The sequence below is a fragment of the Cryptomeria japonica genome, chromosome 10 (genome assembly GCF_030272615.1).
Source record: "Cryptomeria japonica chromosome 10, Sugi_1.0, whole genome shotgun sequence".
In the NCBI taxonomy this organism is placed as follows: domain Eukaryota; kingdom Viridiplantae; phylum Streptophyta; class Pinopsida; order Cupressales; family Cupressaceae; genus Cryptomeria; species Cryptomeria japonica.
This window is the reverse complement of record NC_081414.1, coordinates 59,921,125-59,939,270: the sequence shown is the minus strand read 5'-3', so window position 1 is coordinate 59,939,270 and position 18,146 is coordinate 59,921,125.

Sequence of the window (18,146 nt, the reverse complement as noted above, 5' to 3'; positions counted from 1 at the left end):
CTTACAAATGCTAGTGAGAAAGATATACTACAACCTTTTTCCTTGTGAAAAATAATATCCCCAATGATGTTCAACTTCTTTGTAGCTAGAACCAAAAACCAATAGCCCTTCAACTCTAAACAATATCTAAGAATCATCCAACATTTTCCTTTGCACCTTAGGAATATGCATGAAAGCTTTAAACCGAAACACTCTCAAATGTGAAATTTGGGGCTTCTTCGCAATCCAAGGATCAATAGGAATGTGATGTTCTCAAGCACTTTCAAGGGTGTCCAATTCAACAAGTACATAGATGCATGAACTACTTCAACCTAGAATGCATTAATTAGATATGTAGCCTTCAACATGCATTGCACCATTTCCATAATGGTCCGATTACGCCTCTTGACAACACCATTTTCTTGATGTGTATATGTTTTGGTCAATTATTGTTTGATTCCATGTTGCTGAAAGTTGTTAGAAAAATCCTTCCTCGAGAAGCATCCCCCTTGATATAAGTAGATGACCTTGAGAATGACTATTCTTTCTATAAGGGTACAAAATTCTTTGGATTTTTCAAATATTTAATCTTTGCTAGTCAAATAATAAACCTACATTTTCTATATCATCCTCAAAAAGCTGAAAATATTGGGCATGACTATAACTAGGTGTAATTGATCCACACTAATCAATGTGCGCCACATCTAGAGGACCAAAACCTCATATGTTTCTACAACAAGAAAGGGAACTTGATTTTGTTTCCTGACAAGACAATTGGAACTAAGTACTTTTGCTTTCTCTATGGAAGGAAGTCCTTACACCATGTCTCATTTACTCAATGCAAGAAGATACGCCAAACTAAGATGATCAAATCTTTTCTCCCATTAAGTAGTAGATAATTTGTTTTTACTACAAGGGCCTTGTCTTTGAGGTAGACATTAACCAACTAAAACATTTTACTAACCCCTAAGGCCCAACCAACAACTTCACCAATGTGAGTCTTGTTTTGAATGAGAGATAGTTTCTCACCATAATATTTATTGAGTTCAACTTTCAAGTCGTTCTCTAGTAATTTCCTTACTAATACAAGGTTCTTTGGGAGCCCTAGGACATACAAAACCTATGTAAATTGACATTGGTGAGTCATGAGGAGTACAAAAATATCTCCAATACATAGAAAGTATCATCACTGAGTGAAATTTTCCCATAAGAAATTGTTGGGATGAGGTTATAAAACCGGTTATGTTCTCTTGTTATATATCTAGATGCACCAAAATCAACATATCAAACAAGACATCCAAAAGTGAAGACCTCAATATCTACAACATATAAAAATACTTCTTTGTTAGGTGCACTATTGAAGCAACATCTCCATATTGCTTGTGCCTTTTTTGCCAAAAAAAAAATCTTCTTCTTGTTCTCCTATGATACAGCACACATGGTGTCATGGTCAACACTAATGTAAGTCACTCCTGCAACATGATCAATAGCATTACCCCAAGCTGATGTCCTCCCTAGTGTGTCTGATTCAAGTATGAGTCAAGTCCATAAACATAAGGCAAAAGATTAAACCAGCTAACATGTCTTAAGATGTCATTTCACCAAGACTCATAATTATCCTTTTCCATGACTACCATAGAAGGATGTGTTAAGTTCTTTCAAAATTCTGTGATCAAAATAGAAGAGATGGAGATATGATCTGAAAGTTGTATTTTATCTGCTATAGCGTGTTTTAAAGATGCACCACACTTATCAATTTCGATGTGTACATCCTCCTCAATGTAAGCATGCTATATAAGTGGATGAGGGGTTATGTAGTGAAGAGATATGTCTTCCCACATGGGAAGACACATCTCTTCCCTACGTACCTCTCACCACAGTATATAAACTAGTCACCATTTACTTACTCGATCGGAAGGAGTGTGTCTTGTTTGAGAATCACTTTACCACCCGATACCATGAACGGTGTAACTGTTGGTCAAACACAATAAGTTAGCTTTGGTTTTATTTATCATTAGTTAACGTTAACATATATATATATATATATCGGAAGCATGAGATAGTACGACCGACGTTACAAAGTTAACACTCCCTCTTAACTAGGGAGGACACATTTCATGTTAGAGAAAACATCACAATTCATCCATTGATTGTGAAGAGAGGAGATATCACACCATAGTGATATTCAGAGATATGGTTCAACAATGAATATCAAGTCCCATGATACTAACCATAACTCATAGTTATCAAGTAAGGTATGTGCACTGGCATCAAGTCACATGATGCCTACCATACTGATAATAATTTCATGGCATGTCCACGAATATTATGTTCATAATATTCACCATGAAGATCTCTATCATAATTATGGTTTATTTAATGATATCAACCAACATATATCTACCATAATGTCTCAGAGATATATATACTATTATGACATGTCCACAGATATCAAGTCACATGATATCCATCAAGATAGTTAAATTGATAATTGTAAAATCGTCACCTTACAATATCAATTTGAAACAAGTGTTCATTATTGAAAAGTCATCACCCTTCAATAATGTTCACAGAAGGCCCATGCAGTCATGGAGTCACACACATGACAAATAAAAGAGTTTACACACTAAACATCTTTAAATATATTAGTATATCAGAATAAATGAGACTCTATCTCAAAATTAAATAACATTTTCAACCATACCTAGTTTATTTCTAAAGTGTTCAATCTTGATCCTGGAGAGAGGCTTGGTAAGAATGTCTGTAATCTGATCACCTGTACTAATATAATTCAGTCGGATCACATTCCTTTCTACCATATCTCGAACATAGTGATAAGGAATCTCAATGTGTTTAGACTTGTCATGAAATATTGGATTCATTGAAAGCTTGATGCAATTATGATTGTCACAGTAGATGACAGACAGATTTAAGGGCTGACCAAACAGTCCTCCAAGCAATTTCCGGAGCCATACAACTTCTCTTGCTCCCATGGAGGCTGCAATGTATTCAGCTTCTGTAGAACTCTGAGCAACTGAAGACTGTTTTCTACATATCCATGAGATCACTTCTGATCCTAAACTGAAGCAACATCCTGATGTGCTTTTCCTGTCAACTATGCTTCCAGCCCAATTAGAATCAGTGAATCCATGTAGGTCAAGTTTTACATGTTTATATTTCAAACCAAAAGCAATAGTTCCTCGAAGATATCTCAGAATATGCTTTGCAGCAACAAGATGTATTTCCTTGGGTTCACACATGAACTGACTTAGTGCATTTACAACATAACATATATTAGGTCTTGTGTTTACCAAATACATCAGAGATCCAATAATCTGTTTGTAGAGTGTAGGATCTGCAAACTTTGATTCTGCAGCTGTTTCCTTTAGCTTGTGCAGATTTGTCTCCATAGGTGTGGTCATGGATCTACAATCCAACATTGTAAATCTCTTGAGTATATCAATGGTGTATTTTCATTGATTAAGGATTATACCATCTGCCTGCTGCCAAACTTCCAATCCAAGGAAGTAGTGAAGAATTCCTAAATCTTTCATATCAAACTCAGAGGCTAATTCTTTCTTACATCGAGAAATACAATTATCCTCTCCTGTGATTAGTTGATCATCAACATAAAGAATAAGAATTAAGAATTCACCATTGATTACCTTGTAGTAAAGATTTGAATCTGCTTTATTCTTGAAAAACCCTGATTCCAAGAGATAGTGATCAATTCTTTCACACCATGCTTTGGGGGCCTGTTTCAATCCATAAAGAGCTTTCTTTAATCTGCAGACATGTGATTCAGCCTTATGAATCACAAAACCTTCAAGTTGCTGCAAATAAACTTCTTCTTCAATTTTACCATTCAGAAAGGCAGTCTTGACATCCATTTGATGGACTTTCCATCTTTTAGATTCTGCAATAGCCAAAACTGCTTGGAGATAAGTGTATCTGGCAACAAGAGCAAATGTCTCTTCATAGTCAATACGTTCTTTCTGTGAGAAACCTCTGGCAACAAACCTTGCTTTGTGCTTCTCAATGTTGCCATCTGTTGCATGTTTGATTTTGAAGAGCCGTTTTTCCCTCTTCATTTTGGCACGCCCGGTGGGACCCACGTCCCTGAGAACTAATGTTGTTTTTTTTAGGTTTTTGTGAGTTGTGAGACGCAGGTTCCAGAATAGCGCGATTGCAGTATATATATATATATATATATATATATATATATATATATATATATATATATATATATATATATATATCTTTTTCGTAGGTTCCAGAATCGCGGCTCTGCATTTTTGCGCGACAGCTCCTTATTATGTTCTGTTTCTGTTTTTTTTTTTTTTTTATGTTTATGTTTCTGTTGCAGCACGACAGCTCTGTTATCTGATTTGCTATTTGATTTGTTGTTTGTTCTGTTTTAGTATAATCTGTGTGAGAGTAGGAGAGTATGCTCTTGTCTATATAGACAATCAGAAATCCAGACGTTTCACTTTTCTATTCTGTTTAGCACGACTGTATGCTCTGACCGTAGGAAAGTGTGAAAATAGGAGAGTATGCTCTTGTCTATCTAGAGAATCAGAAATCCGGACCTTTGACACTTTTCTAGCTATGTAGTGCTACTGTCTACTTTGTTAATCTGTCTGAAAATTTTAGGCGCTAAATATAGTCTGCATTTAATTAATTTATTTCTTGTTATCTACTCTGTTTAAATATAATCTGTCCGTTCGTAGGAAAGTGTGAAAGTAGGAGAGTATGCTCGTCTATCTAGACAATCAGAAATCCGGACCTTTCACATTTTTATTTTATTCTGTTTAGTGCGACAATTTGCTGTGTTAAATCTAGGGTTTCTGTCTGCTCTGTTAAATCTAGGGTTTCTGTTCTGTTAAAGAGTAAATATTTTTTTGTTTTTTCGCCATATCTTCTTTATCTTGACTCCATTTCCCTTCAAACTTCACTAGATTCTCCACATTGCCATTTTCCACATTTTCTTCCTTGGAGGCCTTATCTCAAAAATCCACTTTTTGAAGCCCAAAATCCCATATTTCTCTATTTTTAGGGTTTGCCATAACTTCTTCCCTTTTCATCCAATCACCTCCAAATTTTTCCCATATTATCCATCTTCAACTTTTGCTTTGTTGTCTCTCTTGGACAAATTTTCCCATTCCTTCATCTCTCCTCCAAAATCCCCATTTTTCGCTTGCTTGTCCCTTGGAAAGTGGTAAAAACCTAGTCAAACCCCATTTACCCATCAAAACTTTCTTCAAATCCACATTTGTCATTAGTAAAAAAGTTTTTATTCATGTTTTTCTATTTATTTCCAAAAAAATAAAAATAAATTAATATTTTTGTCATTTTGTTGATTTTTGCAGGACGTTTGTTGAAGACTATTTTTCCAAACTACTAATCAAGTTGTTTTGCAGGACGTTTTTTGAAGATTCCATTTTTCAAAGTACTAATCAAGTGGTTTTGTAGGTTGCCTAGCTGATTCAACCAAATATTGTGCATTTATTTAAATTAGGCACCTAGATATTAATTAAAATGGAATGAATCATTGTCTTATGTGTCTTTAAGAAAAGCGTAAAGGTAGTAAAGTATGCTCTCGTCTTACTAGACGATCATAAATTCAGACCATCCAACCTTTTCTTGTTTGATTGTGTGTTTACTTCTAGCGGGCTTGCCCTCCCAACTTACTCTTTTAGAAGGTAAGAAGCGAACGACCCAAGGGAGTACACCCGGATCTGGAGTTCCCAACTCACTATAATAAATAGGCCATTGACTACGCAAGGGTTAATGGTTGGGGCTATATGAGAGTTCACTCTCACATTGGGTGATTAGTAGGATCCTAGAGATCTCAATCATGCTTGCGTAACTATTAAGTTCTTGGTGCTTCGTTGGGTTACAGGCCTCAATTGCGCTTGCGCAACTTCGAAGGGTAGCTCCTAACGAGAAGACTTACTAAACACCTTGTTCATAGTGGCCAAAAACCCTCTAGTCATTAGTGCAGGAGGTTAAACCTCTGAAGCGACCCATATTCTTACGGCCTTTAGTAGAGACACAAAGTTTGCCATGAGGAGTTTTCATGGGAATTGATGCTTGGCTGCCCCGAGAAGTGAGTGCCGTGGAGGGGAGCTAGTGGGGTCAAGCATCTAAGTGTCCACTCTGGGTAAGCGTAGATGGGAAACCAATTGAGATTCAATGACTATTGTCCTTGCTAGCCTTAAGAATGTTGTATATGAGCATGAGTGTCTTTGAGATAATATGCATTTAATCATTGTGTTTGCTTTGTTTGATACATACTTGCCAAGAGTAGACTAAAAACACATCACTATCCCCAAACACTTTGCAAAAATATTTGTCAAGACACAAACAAATTGTACAAGTCATTACCCACACCAAGTCTAAAATTGCGTCAAAACTCTGTCCGTCCCATTTTTCATAAGCTTAAGAGAGAAGCTAAGAGTTTATCCTCTACGTCAACATTCAAGTTTGTCCTTTGAAACACCTACTATCGTCCAAATCAGGGTGGTCATATCTCTTCATACAACTTGCCATTTAAATAGATCTTTCATGTTTATGCCAAAGACAACCTAGTCATTAAGTTTTCATCTAAACCATCACTACCATACCTTCTTCATCAATCATCCTCAAATTTCTTAAGTCCTTTCATTCTCAAATTTCTTAAGTCCTTTCATCACAAATTTCTTAAGTCTTTTCATCCTCAAATTTCTTAAGTCCTTTCATCACAAATTTCTTAAGTGCTTTCATCCTCAAATTTCTTAAGTTCTTTCATCACAAGTTTCTAAAATCCTTCCATCACAAATTTTCTAAGTCATTTCATCACATTTTTCCTAAGTCTTTTCATCACAAATATCGTGTATGGTCGCAACTCGATCCCAAAAGAAAAAGATGGCTGATCAACAATATGGCATGCCAGACATTGGTGTCCTATATGAAGATCCCACACAAGATCATACACAAAGTGGGCAACCAAGCGATCAAGATCAAAGCCAAAATCTTGACATGGTTAACCAAGAGGAACTTTGTCCGGAAGTGCAAACTTTTCTAGCGGATTCTTATAACCAAGAGATGATAGAAAAGTTTATTAAACACAATCCTACTGCACTTCTGAAAACTCTTCTTGAACATGGAGCTCAACTTCCACCTGAATTTAATAGATCCGCTCTCGTCCAACAACCACAAGGAGACCTCGCTCCCACACAAAGTGCTGCACCTACTATTCAAACTCAATCAATTGGAGCCCCATCAATCATCAAAGCCCAATCAATGCCACCCGCGACACCTCCCACCACTGTCTCCATCCCGCCTTCTTCCTCTTTACCATTGATACCACTATCAAATCCAATCTCATCCATTCTCCAACAAACTTCTATACCACCTCTTTCTATTCAACCACATATTTCTATTCCAAAAACTTCCCTTTCTCCCAACAATGTCGCAAATTTTATCTAGACCGCATTCAATCCCGTCACAACAGTTGGCGGACCGCAACCAACTATCACACGAACCCCAGCGACATCGGTCATCACATCCCACGTTTCCACCTCCTCATCATATCAATATATTGGTGGTGGTGCACCTTCTTTAGTTCACCCAATTTTTGGGGCAGATACAATTCATCAATATCAAAGTCCACAACAAGACCTCATCAAGGAAATTCAAGACATGAAGAATATCATCAAAAACATGAAAGAAAAGACTAATAAAAGGAAAGCTTACTTATTGGAAGAGTTTTGCCGTTGTCCTTACAACCCATCTATATCAGTTGCACCATATCCCCCGGGATTTGAGATCCCTAAATTCACCAAGTATGAAGGCAAAGGAGACCCCCGCGACCATGTTCGAGAATTCCACATCTTATGCCAAGAAGTCTCCTATACTGACCTTTATCTTCGCAGACTCTTTCCCAAGAGTCTCACGGGAGACGCCCTGACATGGTTCTCATCTTTACCACGAGGTTCCATTGTCTCTTTTCCAGACTTTACAGAAAAATTTGTGGCCCACTATGCATACAACATGGGTAATGACGTTTCTATGATGGACCTATGTAATACAAAACAAAGGCCTGGAGAAACCTTCGCCAATTTCCTACAAAGATTGCGACATCTTATCAAAAAATTCCAGTGGGACATGCCAGAACAACATCAAATTGAACTATTTCAAAAGAACTTGGTGCCTGAACTTTCAAGACCTTTAATATCTCGGCCTCGCCCTCGAACGTGTCTTGTTGGAGGAAGGGACCTTGAAACATTACCAGAAGTCATCACAAAGTTCTTCTTCTTATCATAACGACAAGCCAAAATTCTGGGCTAAAAATAAAAATGTGGTCAATGATGGTGTAACTGATTGAAAGCGGGTCCAAACCGTGGCCACTCCCCCAAAATCCACCACCAATATTCATCAATTCAACAATCAAAACAATTCAAATCAATCTCAAAAACCTCACAACAATGTCTCAATCCAAGGACGACCACCCCGATCGAATAACAGGACTCCAAGAGATTTCACTCCTCTTGCTGAGCTTATTGAAGTGGTGTTTCAAAAGCTTGTCCAAGCAGGTATAGTGGTTTTTCCAATCACTCGCCTGTTTGATCCCAATCAACCTAAACCAAGATGGTATAATGAAAATGAGCATTGTGAATACCATCGTATCAAGGGACATGATACACGAAAGTGTATGAAACTGAAGATCTACACACAAGATCTCATTGATAGAGGTGGGATTAAGGTAGCAAATGCAAAACCTGGTAATAACAATGACAAACTCAAAATGTACTAGGAACCCTTTCCAAAGCATGATAAAGGAAAAGACTCATCATCTAACGCAATGGATTATGACTACGCTAATCATGTAACCGGTTTTAATTTTTTAGTAAGTCGCATTGAACCTACAGACAATCATGTCAATGCCATAACTATCCAAGGAGTTAATCCTCCTTCTTCCCAAAGCAGACCAAATCCGGCTAGAATAGTCATTCAAGGTGCCACGCCTTCCACTTCCCATTTCCAGAATGACTGTAATGCAACTACACGCCGATGAAGAGTCACCATCCAAGGAGTTCCTCCCCCACCAAACCCCCCACCCATGTCTTCCACCTGCCGATATGACCTCCTTGATCAACTTGGGAAAACACCTGCACAAATCTCCATTTTGGAACTTCTCAAGACCTCCCCGGTCCATAAAGAAATTTTGGAACAAGCCCTTCTCCAATCACGCATTCCAGATAACATCAACGCCACCCAATTCGAAGCCCTCATTGGAAACCTTGCTGCTCAGCAGCACATTGTATTTATCCCCAAAGATGCTCTTGTAGATGAAGACCATAACAAACCTTTGCACATCAAAGCTCTCATCCACAAGCACAAGGTCAAATGTATCTTGATAGATGGTGGATCCGGGCTTAATCTGTGTACATACAAATTGATTAGACAATTGAGACTTTCTAAGGATCTAATAAACACATCAGGAAGGATCACAATAAAGGCATATGATGATGCAGAAAGAATTTCAAAGGGCGTGATCACCTTACCTCTTCAAGTGGGCCGCATTACAATTGAAACCCCTTGCCAAGTACTCGATCTTGATCTCCCCTACAACATTCTCCTCGGGAGGCCATGGATTCATTCCTTGCAGGCCGTACCCTCCACCTATCACCAATGCATCAAATTCCCCTATAATGGAAAAGTGATCACTGTCAAAGGTGATCCTCAACCTTTTTAATATTGCAAACTATTAGAGGGGAAGCATCCGTATCATTGCCCACTAAATAGACCTTCGCCAACGCCTCCATTTGACACATCAAATGTTGCCTCCACATCATCCCAACCAAATAATCAAATCAAGATCTTGGACAATGGTTGTGGAGAATACAAATTGGAGGACGTCTTATTAATAGGCAACCTCCCTCTCTCTCCTAAGTCATTTGGTAAACCAAAAGAGCTAAAAAAGGACCCGAAACTAGTCATGCAATGCCAAAACACCACCTTCCAGCAATGGGGCCCACTTGATAACGAAAACCTCGAAGCAGATATCTCTTCATGGCTGTACCGGGAAGAGGACGATGATCCAACAAGAATATCCAAAGAAATGTATCCAAAAGCATTTGCCATAGTTGAAAAAATGGGTTACAAAGGACACGGTCTGGGACCAGAGGAGAAAGGAAGAAAAGCACCCATAAATCCTATCTCCTACAGATACAACAGAGGCTTGGGGTACAACACGGTGCCTAAGATTACTATCGCCGGTGGCCCTTCTAGTCCTTCTTTGGATATCGAAAGCACTGACGAAGAGGAATTCCACGAAATGCCTTATGAATACAAGAAAGATACCTTCTTCGATGCTTGCATCAATACCATCACCCTCGTAACCCCTCCCACTTCACATGAGCTACATTTTGTCCATCTTGATCTCATTGACTGGGGCCAACGAGACAAACCCAATTTAGATATCTGCGTCGACGATAATGCTCTCATTGCTTTCCTAACAACGCAAAATATGGAAGACTAATAGAATTGAGTGTATTCAACTACACGAAAAGGGATACTTTGGTAGTCAAGTCAATGCCCTTATCCACAAAAAAGATAATAAAAGAAAAATATATGATTTCCTAGGTGAAAACCTCTCTGAGGCGCCTTTGGATGAACAAGAAATAAAAACAAAGGGCGTATCTGAAAGTGAAAACCTGGAAAAGGCACTTGACAATGAGGGATTTGACCTCCCTACCATTGGTTACCTTCCATAGGACAAATCAAATTTGTTGGTAGAAGAAACAGACAACATCAACATGGGAACCGAAGTCATTCCAAAAAATGTGCTAATTGCCAAATCCCTCACCGAAATCGAGAAACGAGACTTCATCAATTTCCTTACAGAGGTTAAAATCAATTTTGCATGGTCCTATTTTGATATGCCAGGGTTGGATCCTGCCTTGGTGGTTCACAATCTCGCCGTCCGCCGAGATGCAAAACCTGTGAAACAAAAACTCCGCAAAATGCACCCTCGTATTGCTCTCTTGGTCAAGGCAGAACTTCAAAAGTTGTTAGACGTAGAATTTAACAAACCCATAGACTACGTTGAATGGCTCTCCAACATTGTGCCTGTCGGCAAACCTGCTGGGGGCATCCGCATTTGCACAGATTTCCGAGATCTAAATATAGCTTGTCCTAAAGATGATTTCCCACTCCCAAACATAGATATGATTGTGGATCTTACAACAGGACATGAAATGCTATCGCTAATGGATGGGTTTTCTGGATACAACCAAATCAGGATAGCAGATGAGGATCAGCATAAAACCGCATTTACAACACCATGGGGTACTTTCTGTTACTGGGTCATGCCTTTTGGCCTTAAAAATGCTAGAGCTACATATCAATAGGCAATGACAACAATTTTTCATGACCTCTTGCACAAAATTATGGAGGACTATGTGGATGATCTGCTAGGCAAATCCAAGGCACGACAAGAGCACATCCCTATTCTAAAACAGATCTTCGAAAGATTGGAAAAATACAAGCTGCGCCTAAATCCTAAAAAGTGTGTGTTTGACGTCACATCGGGAAAACTACTAGGATTCATTGTTTCCCACAGAGGCATCGAGGTTGATCCCGCAAAAGTAAAAGCTATTATGGAAATGCCTCCGCCAAAAGCTCTCAGACAACTACGCAGTCTCCAGGGAAAACTCCAGTCTGTCAGGCGTTTCATTTCACAGCTAGTCGATAAGTGCCATCCATTTGCACATTTGTTACATAAAGACACAAAATTGAAATGGGATTGCCTCTGTCAAAAGGCCTTTGAAAAATTAAAAGAATATCTAGCATCACCTCCAGTTTTGATGCCAGCTACCTCTGGAAAACCCTTCATTTTGTACATATGTGCTACTACAGTGGCATTGGGGGCATTACTGGCGCAAACAGATGATCAAGGGAAGGAACACACCATTTACTACATCAGTCGGACGTTGGTAGGATATGAACTCAACTACACCCCCATTGAAAGAGCATGTTTGGCATTAGTATTCAACACACAGAAACTACGACACTATATGCTAAACAACAAGACAAAATTAATTGCTAAAATTGATCCACTTAAATATCTCCTGTCAAAAACTGCTCTCACTGGCAGAACGGCTAAATGGGTCATGTTTCTAAGTGAGTTTGACATCGAATATGTGGATAGAAAGGCAATCAAGGGACAAGTTATTGCAGATCAGTTGGTTGAAGCTCCACTTCCAGGCGACCATCCTCTTCTCACAGAATTACTAGATGAGTTCATTATGACTGTTGCCACATCCTCCACATGGAAATTGTATTTTGATGTCTCCTACACTCAAAATGGATCGGGGGCAGGAATATTATTGGTCACACCTCAAGGAGATGGCATCCCCAAATCATACAAGATAACCTTTGCATGTACTAATAACATAGCAGAATACGAGACCGTCATCACAGGTTTACGTTTGGCTATCCACTGGAAAATAAAGGAATTACAAGTCTATGGCGATTCCCAGCTCATCATAAAACAAGTTAATGATGAATATCAGACAAAAGATGATAAACTCCTTCCCTACCGTACCATGGTTGAAGATCTTAAACAACATTTCACGGCAATCAAGTTTGATCAAATCCCACGAACAAACAATAGGGCTGCAGATGCAATGGCCACCATTGGCTCCTTCCTTCAAATGCCAGCACACAGTCAGAAGTGTGAGTTCTTGGTCGAGCAATTGTTTATACCAACATACGACCTACCATAATCTGAAATGGTGTGTGTTTTCGTTGGTCCAGAGTCCCCTTGGTACCAAGAAACCTTCACTTTCCTGAAAGATAACACCATTCCCCCTCGTCTCACCAAAACCCAACAACAAACTTTCATCTGCTGATTGTGCCCATTACACCATCCTTGCAGACACCTTGTTTAGAAGGCATTTTGATGGTCCCCTCCTAAGGTGTTTAGATAAACAAGAAGCCGAATGGGCATTACGCGAAGTACACGAGGGCATCTGTGGGGCACACTCAAGTGGACTCACATTGGCTAAAAAACTTTTGAGAACGAGATACTATTGGCCTAAAATGGAAGAAGATGCATACAACTATGTGAAGAAATGCATCCCTTGCCAACAACATGGCGACAAGATTCATGCACCGTCACAACAATTGCAGCCATTCATTACAACATGGCCCTTCTCGCAGTGGGGGCTCGATCTCATTGGGAAAATCCACCCTTCATCTTTCAATGGACATAAATTCATTATCACCGCCACCAAATACTTCACCAAGTGGGTAGAGGCTATCCCTCTTACTTTCACCACCGGCAAGCAAATATCCAAATTCATCTTGAACTACCTAATCTGCCGATATGGCATCCCAAAAGTTATCATCACAGATAATGGTAAACAATTTAAAAACCTGGATGTCAAAGAGCTCTGCCAAAAATTCAACATCCAACACCGCTTCTCCACTCCATAATATCCCCAAGGCAATGGCCAAGCTGAGGCTTCTAATAAAACCCTAATAAAAATCTTCAAAAAGACAGTGAATGAAGCGGGCCATGATTGGCACCTCCAAATCCATCCTGCATTGTGGGCCTACCGTAGCTCCATCCGCACCCCCACAGGTGCCACTCTTTATTCCTTAGTATTTGGTTCCGAAGCTATCCTTCCCCTTGAGATCGAGATCCCCTCTCTAAGGGTTTCGGTACAAAACATCCTACTAGAGGAAGAATACATAATTGCCTGCTTACAAGAGCTAGAATTGTTAGATGAAAGGTGCCTCAAGGCCTTGAATCATCTCCGAGTATATCAAAACCGTCTGCGCATAAGTTATCATAAAAAAGTCAGAACCCGAGAATTCCAAGTTGGTGATCTTGTCCTCATGGAGAATCAGAAAAATCTACAAGAAAGAGAAAAGAAAGGCAAGTTCGAGCCTAATTGGCTTGGACCATATGTAATCACAGCGAAATATGGATCAGGAGCTTATCAGTTGGCTACTCCTGAAGCCGATCCTTTGGATGATCCAATGAATATCATGCACCTCAAAAGGTTTTATGCTTAGTCCTCAGAAAATCTTAAATTGTCAAAAAAATAAAAAAAAATCAAAAAAAAAGATTCTGAAAAAATCGTCACTTTGGTGCAAACCTGGCAAATAGGTACCTTATGATACAAAAAAATTAAGAAAAAAAGAAAAAAATCAGAAAAAGAAAGAAAAACAATTTGTGGCACTATGGGCAAGTATCTTGGTGAAAACCTCTGTGCAGGTGCCAAGGTAAATAACTGGATCCACTGTCTATCATGTCGATACTATAAATCATCTGCCATCCAACCCACCCATGCACAACATTTCTTCTTTTCCGCCTCCCAATAAAACATGCGTATGATGATGAGTCTTCGCCTAAGTCATGAACAAGAAATGTCCTAGTGAAACTAAGCTTTTATGCCCCTGTATAAGCTTCAAGAAGTCTTGAGAAACAATCCGAAGTCCATCCTAGTTCTACTCTTGGCAAGAGGTATTATTTGGTCACAAGGAAGAGATTTGTTATATTTTGTTAGATCTTTTCATATAGGCTTGCATCTTTTGCCCTACTACTGCCACTATTTACGACTGCCTGGGTTCTTCCATATCCAGGTATGTTATGATAGGTGCATACTGGGGCATATTTCATAGTATGACATGTTTTGGATCCTTCTTGTATAAACTGACGACTTGGTACTAATGTTTATCAACACTTACCTTCTCGTGTACAAGAGGTATCAGTGTGTTTGAGGGTTTCCTTGCACGAACCCACAACTTTGTATTAGTGTTTCTTAACACTTGCATTGTTGTGTGCAAGAAATTCCCGTTTGTCTGCAGAGTCAGTCCACGCCCTGGGTTTCTCATGGCATCCTGATTTCTATAATCAGTGGTGCAAGTCACTCAGGGCAACATCAAACTAGGTTGGCTCTCCACATTTATTGTGCACAAAATCTCACCACCATTCCATCAAATCCTAAACTCAATAATCCCATGGAGTTCTTAATTGCCTCCATTTTCCTCCGCGGTCTCGCATCTCTTATTCTTCTTTCCAAATACCTCACGACTACTTCATATATCTTCCTCATTTATCCCTTCCACCCTAATTTTTCTTCCTCTATTTTTCTTTTTTTTCCTCACATAATCGATTCTGATTCTGATCATGTCTTATACAGGATGAATCCTTCCTGAAACCAGACGTTGTGATCTGATCATGTCTTATACAGGATGAATCTTTCTTGAAACCAGACGTTTTGATCTGATCATGTCTTATACAGGATGAATCCTTCCTGAAACCAGACGATCTGACCATGTCTTCTACAGGATGAATCCTTCCTAAAACCAGACGCTCTGATCATGTCTTATATAGGATGAATCCTTCCTGAAACCAGACGTTCGTTGTGATCGATCATGTCTTATACAGGATGAATCCTTCTTGAAACCAAACATTGTGATCGATCATGTCTTATACAAGATGAATCCTTCCTGAAACCAGAGGCTCTTATCATGTCTTATACAGGATGAATCCTTCCTGAAACCAGGCGTTGTGATCAATCATGTCTTATACAGGATGAATCCTTCCTGAAACCAGACACTTTGATCATCTTTGTCTTATACAGGATGAATTCTTCTTGAAACCAAACTGAATCTAGATCTTATCAATCAAATCAAATCAAATCTATCAGGATATCAATTTCGCAAAACTCCAAAGATCAAATACCTCAATTGATCTCCCGAGGGGGCATCACCATACCGTAATCTATAAATCAAGAGCCGAGGCATCCTATCAAACCAATATAAACATCAAAACAAGATTATTCTTTGAATCAATGCATCATCACACCTTTCTTTAAAGAGGGGCAAAATGTAGACACCTAAAAATAATTATTTTAATTATTTTCAATTCCTCACATAATTAATTAATTAATTATGTTAATTAAAATTCTTCTCAATATTAATTAAATATAATTAATATTGTCACTATAGCATATGATTGATTTATTTAATAAATCAATCCCATTCTTTATTCTTCTAAAAAATCAAATCCTCAAAAATCTTCCTCTTAGCTAATTAATTTTAATTAATTAGTTAACCTACATGATTCCTACAAATCATCTTCTTAATTCATCATTAACCTAATAAATTCTTCTAGAAACTCCCTAAACTCACTTAACATTATTTTTCTAATTTTTTATTCCCTCCACTCATTCTCTCTCCTAGTTAAATTCTCCTACAAATATAAATCCCACCTAACATTTCCTCTAATCCCCCTCCTAATGAGTCGTTAATGGCTAATCATCATGATTAGCCACAAAGTCAACTCTTTGTCCTTTCATCCAGCCACTAGCTTTAAATGCTCTTTTTCTAGATGAACGTAAGATTTTCTAAATCTCACATTCCTCTAGGCATTTCCCTCTCCCAAGGAATTTTTAATTCCTTTTTATTTCTTTAATCCCCATAATATCCGTTTTTGAAGAATTTTTAATTCCTCCAATGCATCTTGTAGCGTGTGGAGATACGAAATGCCTTTCAGGCAATATTTCTTGGTCTCCACACCCTCTCTTGGACCTTGTGTGACCTCACAAGTAAATCTTAGCCCGTCATCTCGAATTCATCCTAGCCATCCGTTTTCCTCTCCTCTTCCTATAAAATAGGGTTCCATTCCTTCATTTGAACATCTTGAAATCCAGTAAGCTTATGCTGCCCTTTTGAGCGCAGGAAATCATCTTGGTAACTTGATCATCTCATCCTTATCATTTGTGCACAATATTGGAGAGCCATCCACATCCAACAATCAAAGGAGCACATCAAGTGGAGCATTATCAAGGGGCGCCTTCACTTCATCAAGCTCAATCCAAAGGAGAAGGTAAAATAGCAAGGTGAAATGGTTTTTTTATGATATTTTAGCATTCTGCATGTTTATTTCGTTATGTTTTGATCAGTTTACCTTTCAAATCTGTTTTTCCCTCTTCACCGGTAAACCAAACTTTAATGCCGGTAGACAGTTTAACAGTTAGTTGTAGTACCGGTAAAGTTTAATGCATGAAATAGAAAGACAAATAACATACACAACACATAACACAATTATTTGTACGTGGAAACTCTGTAAGGGGAAAAACCATGATGGGAAACCTTACCCACAATCAGATGATACTACTACAGATAGCATGTGTGTACAATATGGAGTCTGCACATGCAGAAAGGCCAACTGCCTAGAGCTCACTGCTCAATCACAAAATGGGAGTCACACTGACTACAATTGGATGGTTAAATCCAATGATAATCTAATGCTTAGAATAACATCTTCATATGCTGGATTGAGTACCAGTTAAGCTCGGATTTGCCTTCTTCAAACCATACTTCAATCTTGAATGATGTCTGCGTGTATAGCTCTGCTTATATTCGCATGTACCTTATTATAATCCTTTTCCACACTCTTCCACACAATCTCATAAATGAGATCTTACAGATATATACCAAAACCTAGGACCAAATGAGTAGGTCAGCTCACTAAGATATTACAATAAAATCAATTACAAATGAATCAATATGTGATGCATGATGTCAGCTCAATTTATTTACAATAACAATAAATCATCTTCATGACGTGTCGTGTTGATCTGGGATAGATATGCTTGTTGGTCCATAACCTAGACTTATTTGTCAGTAACAACAAATATGCAAACCCAATTAGACCAATGAACAAATCACCAAAACCAAGTGTCCAAACAATGTATTCGACATAACCAAGTAGTCTCCAAGTCATTCCAAGTGTCGGTGAACAATATAACCTGCCGGTGAACTAGATATCGGTGACTGTGCATAAGTCACTGAACATGCCGGTGAACATAACCAAAGATCTCTAGGTGTTTCTGAAGTGTTGACAAGTGTTGACATCAATGACAAAACCATATCAACATATCGAAAATACCAACACTTCTAGACTCAATTAAGAAGATAAGTGATTGTAATGCATTGTCCTACAAGGCAATTGATGACATAATACCTATTCTTAAAATGATTGCACCAAAATGAAATGTAGATCATGTAAAGGATTCTTTAGGACAGTTAGACACATTGTCTAAATTTATTGTTGGAAATGTAATAATAGTGGATAAGGTAAATGAGGATAAATTAAAAGT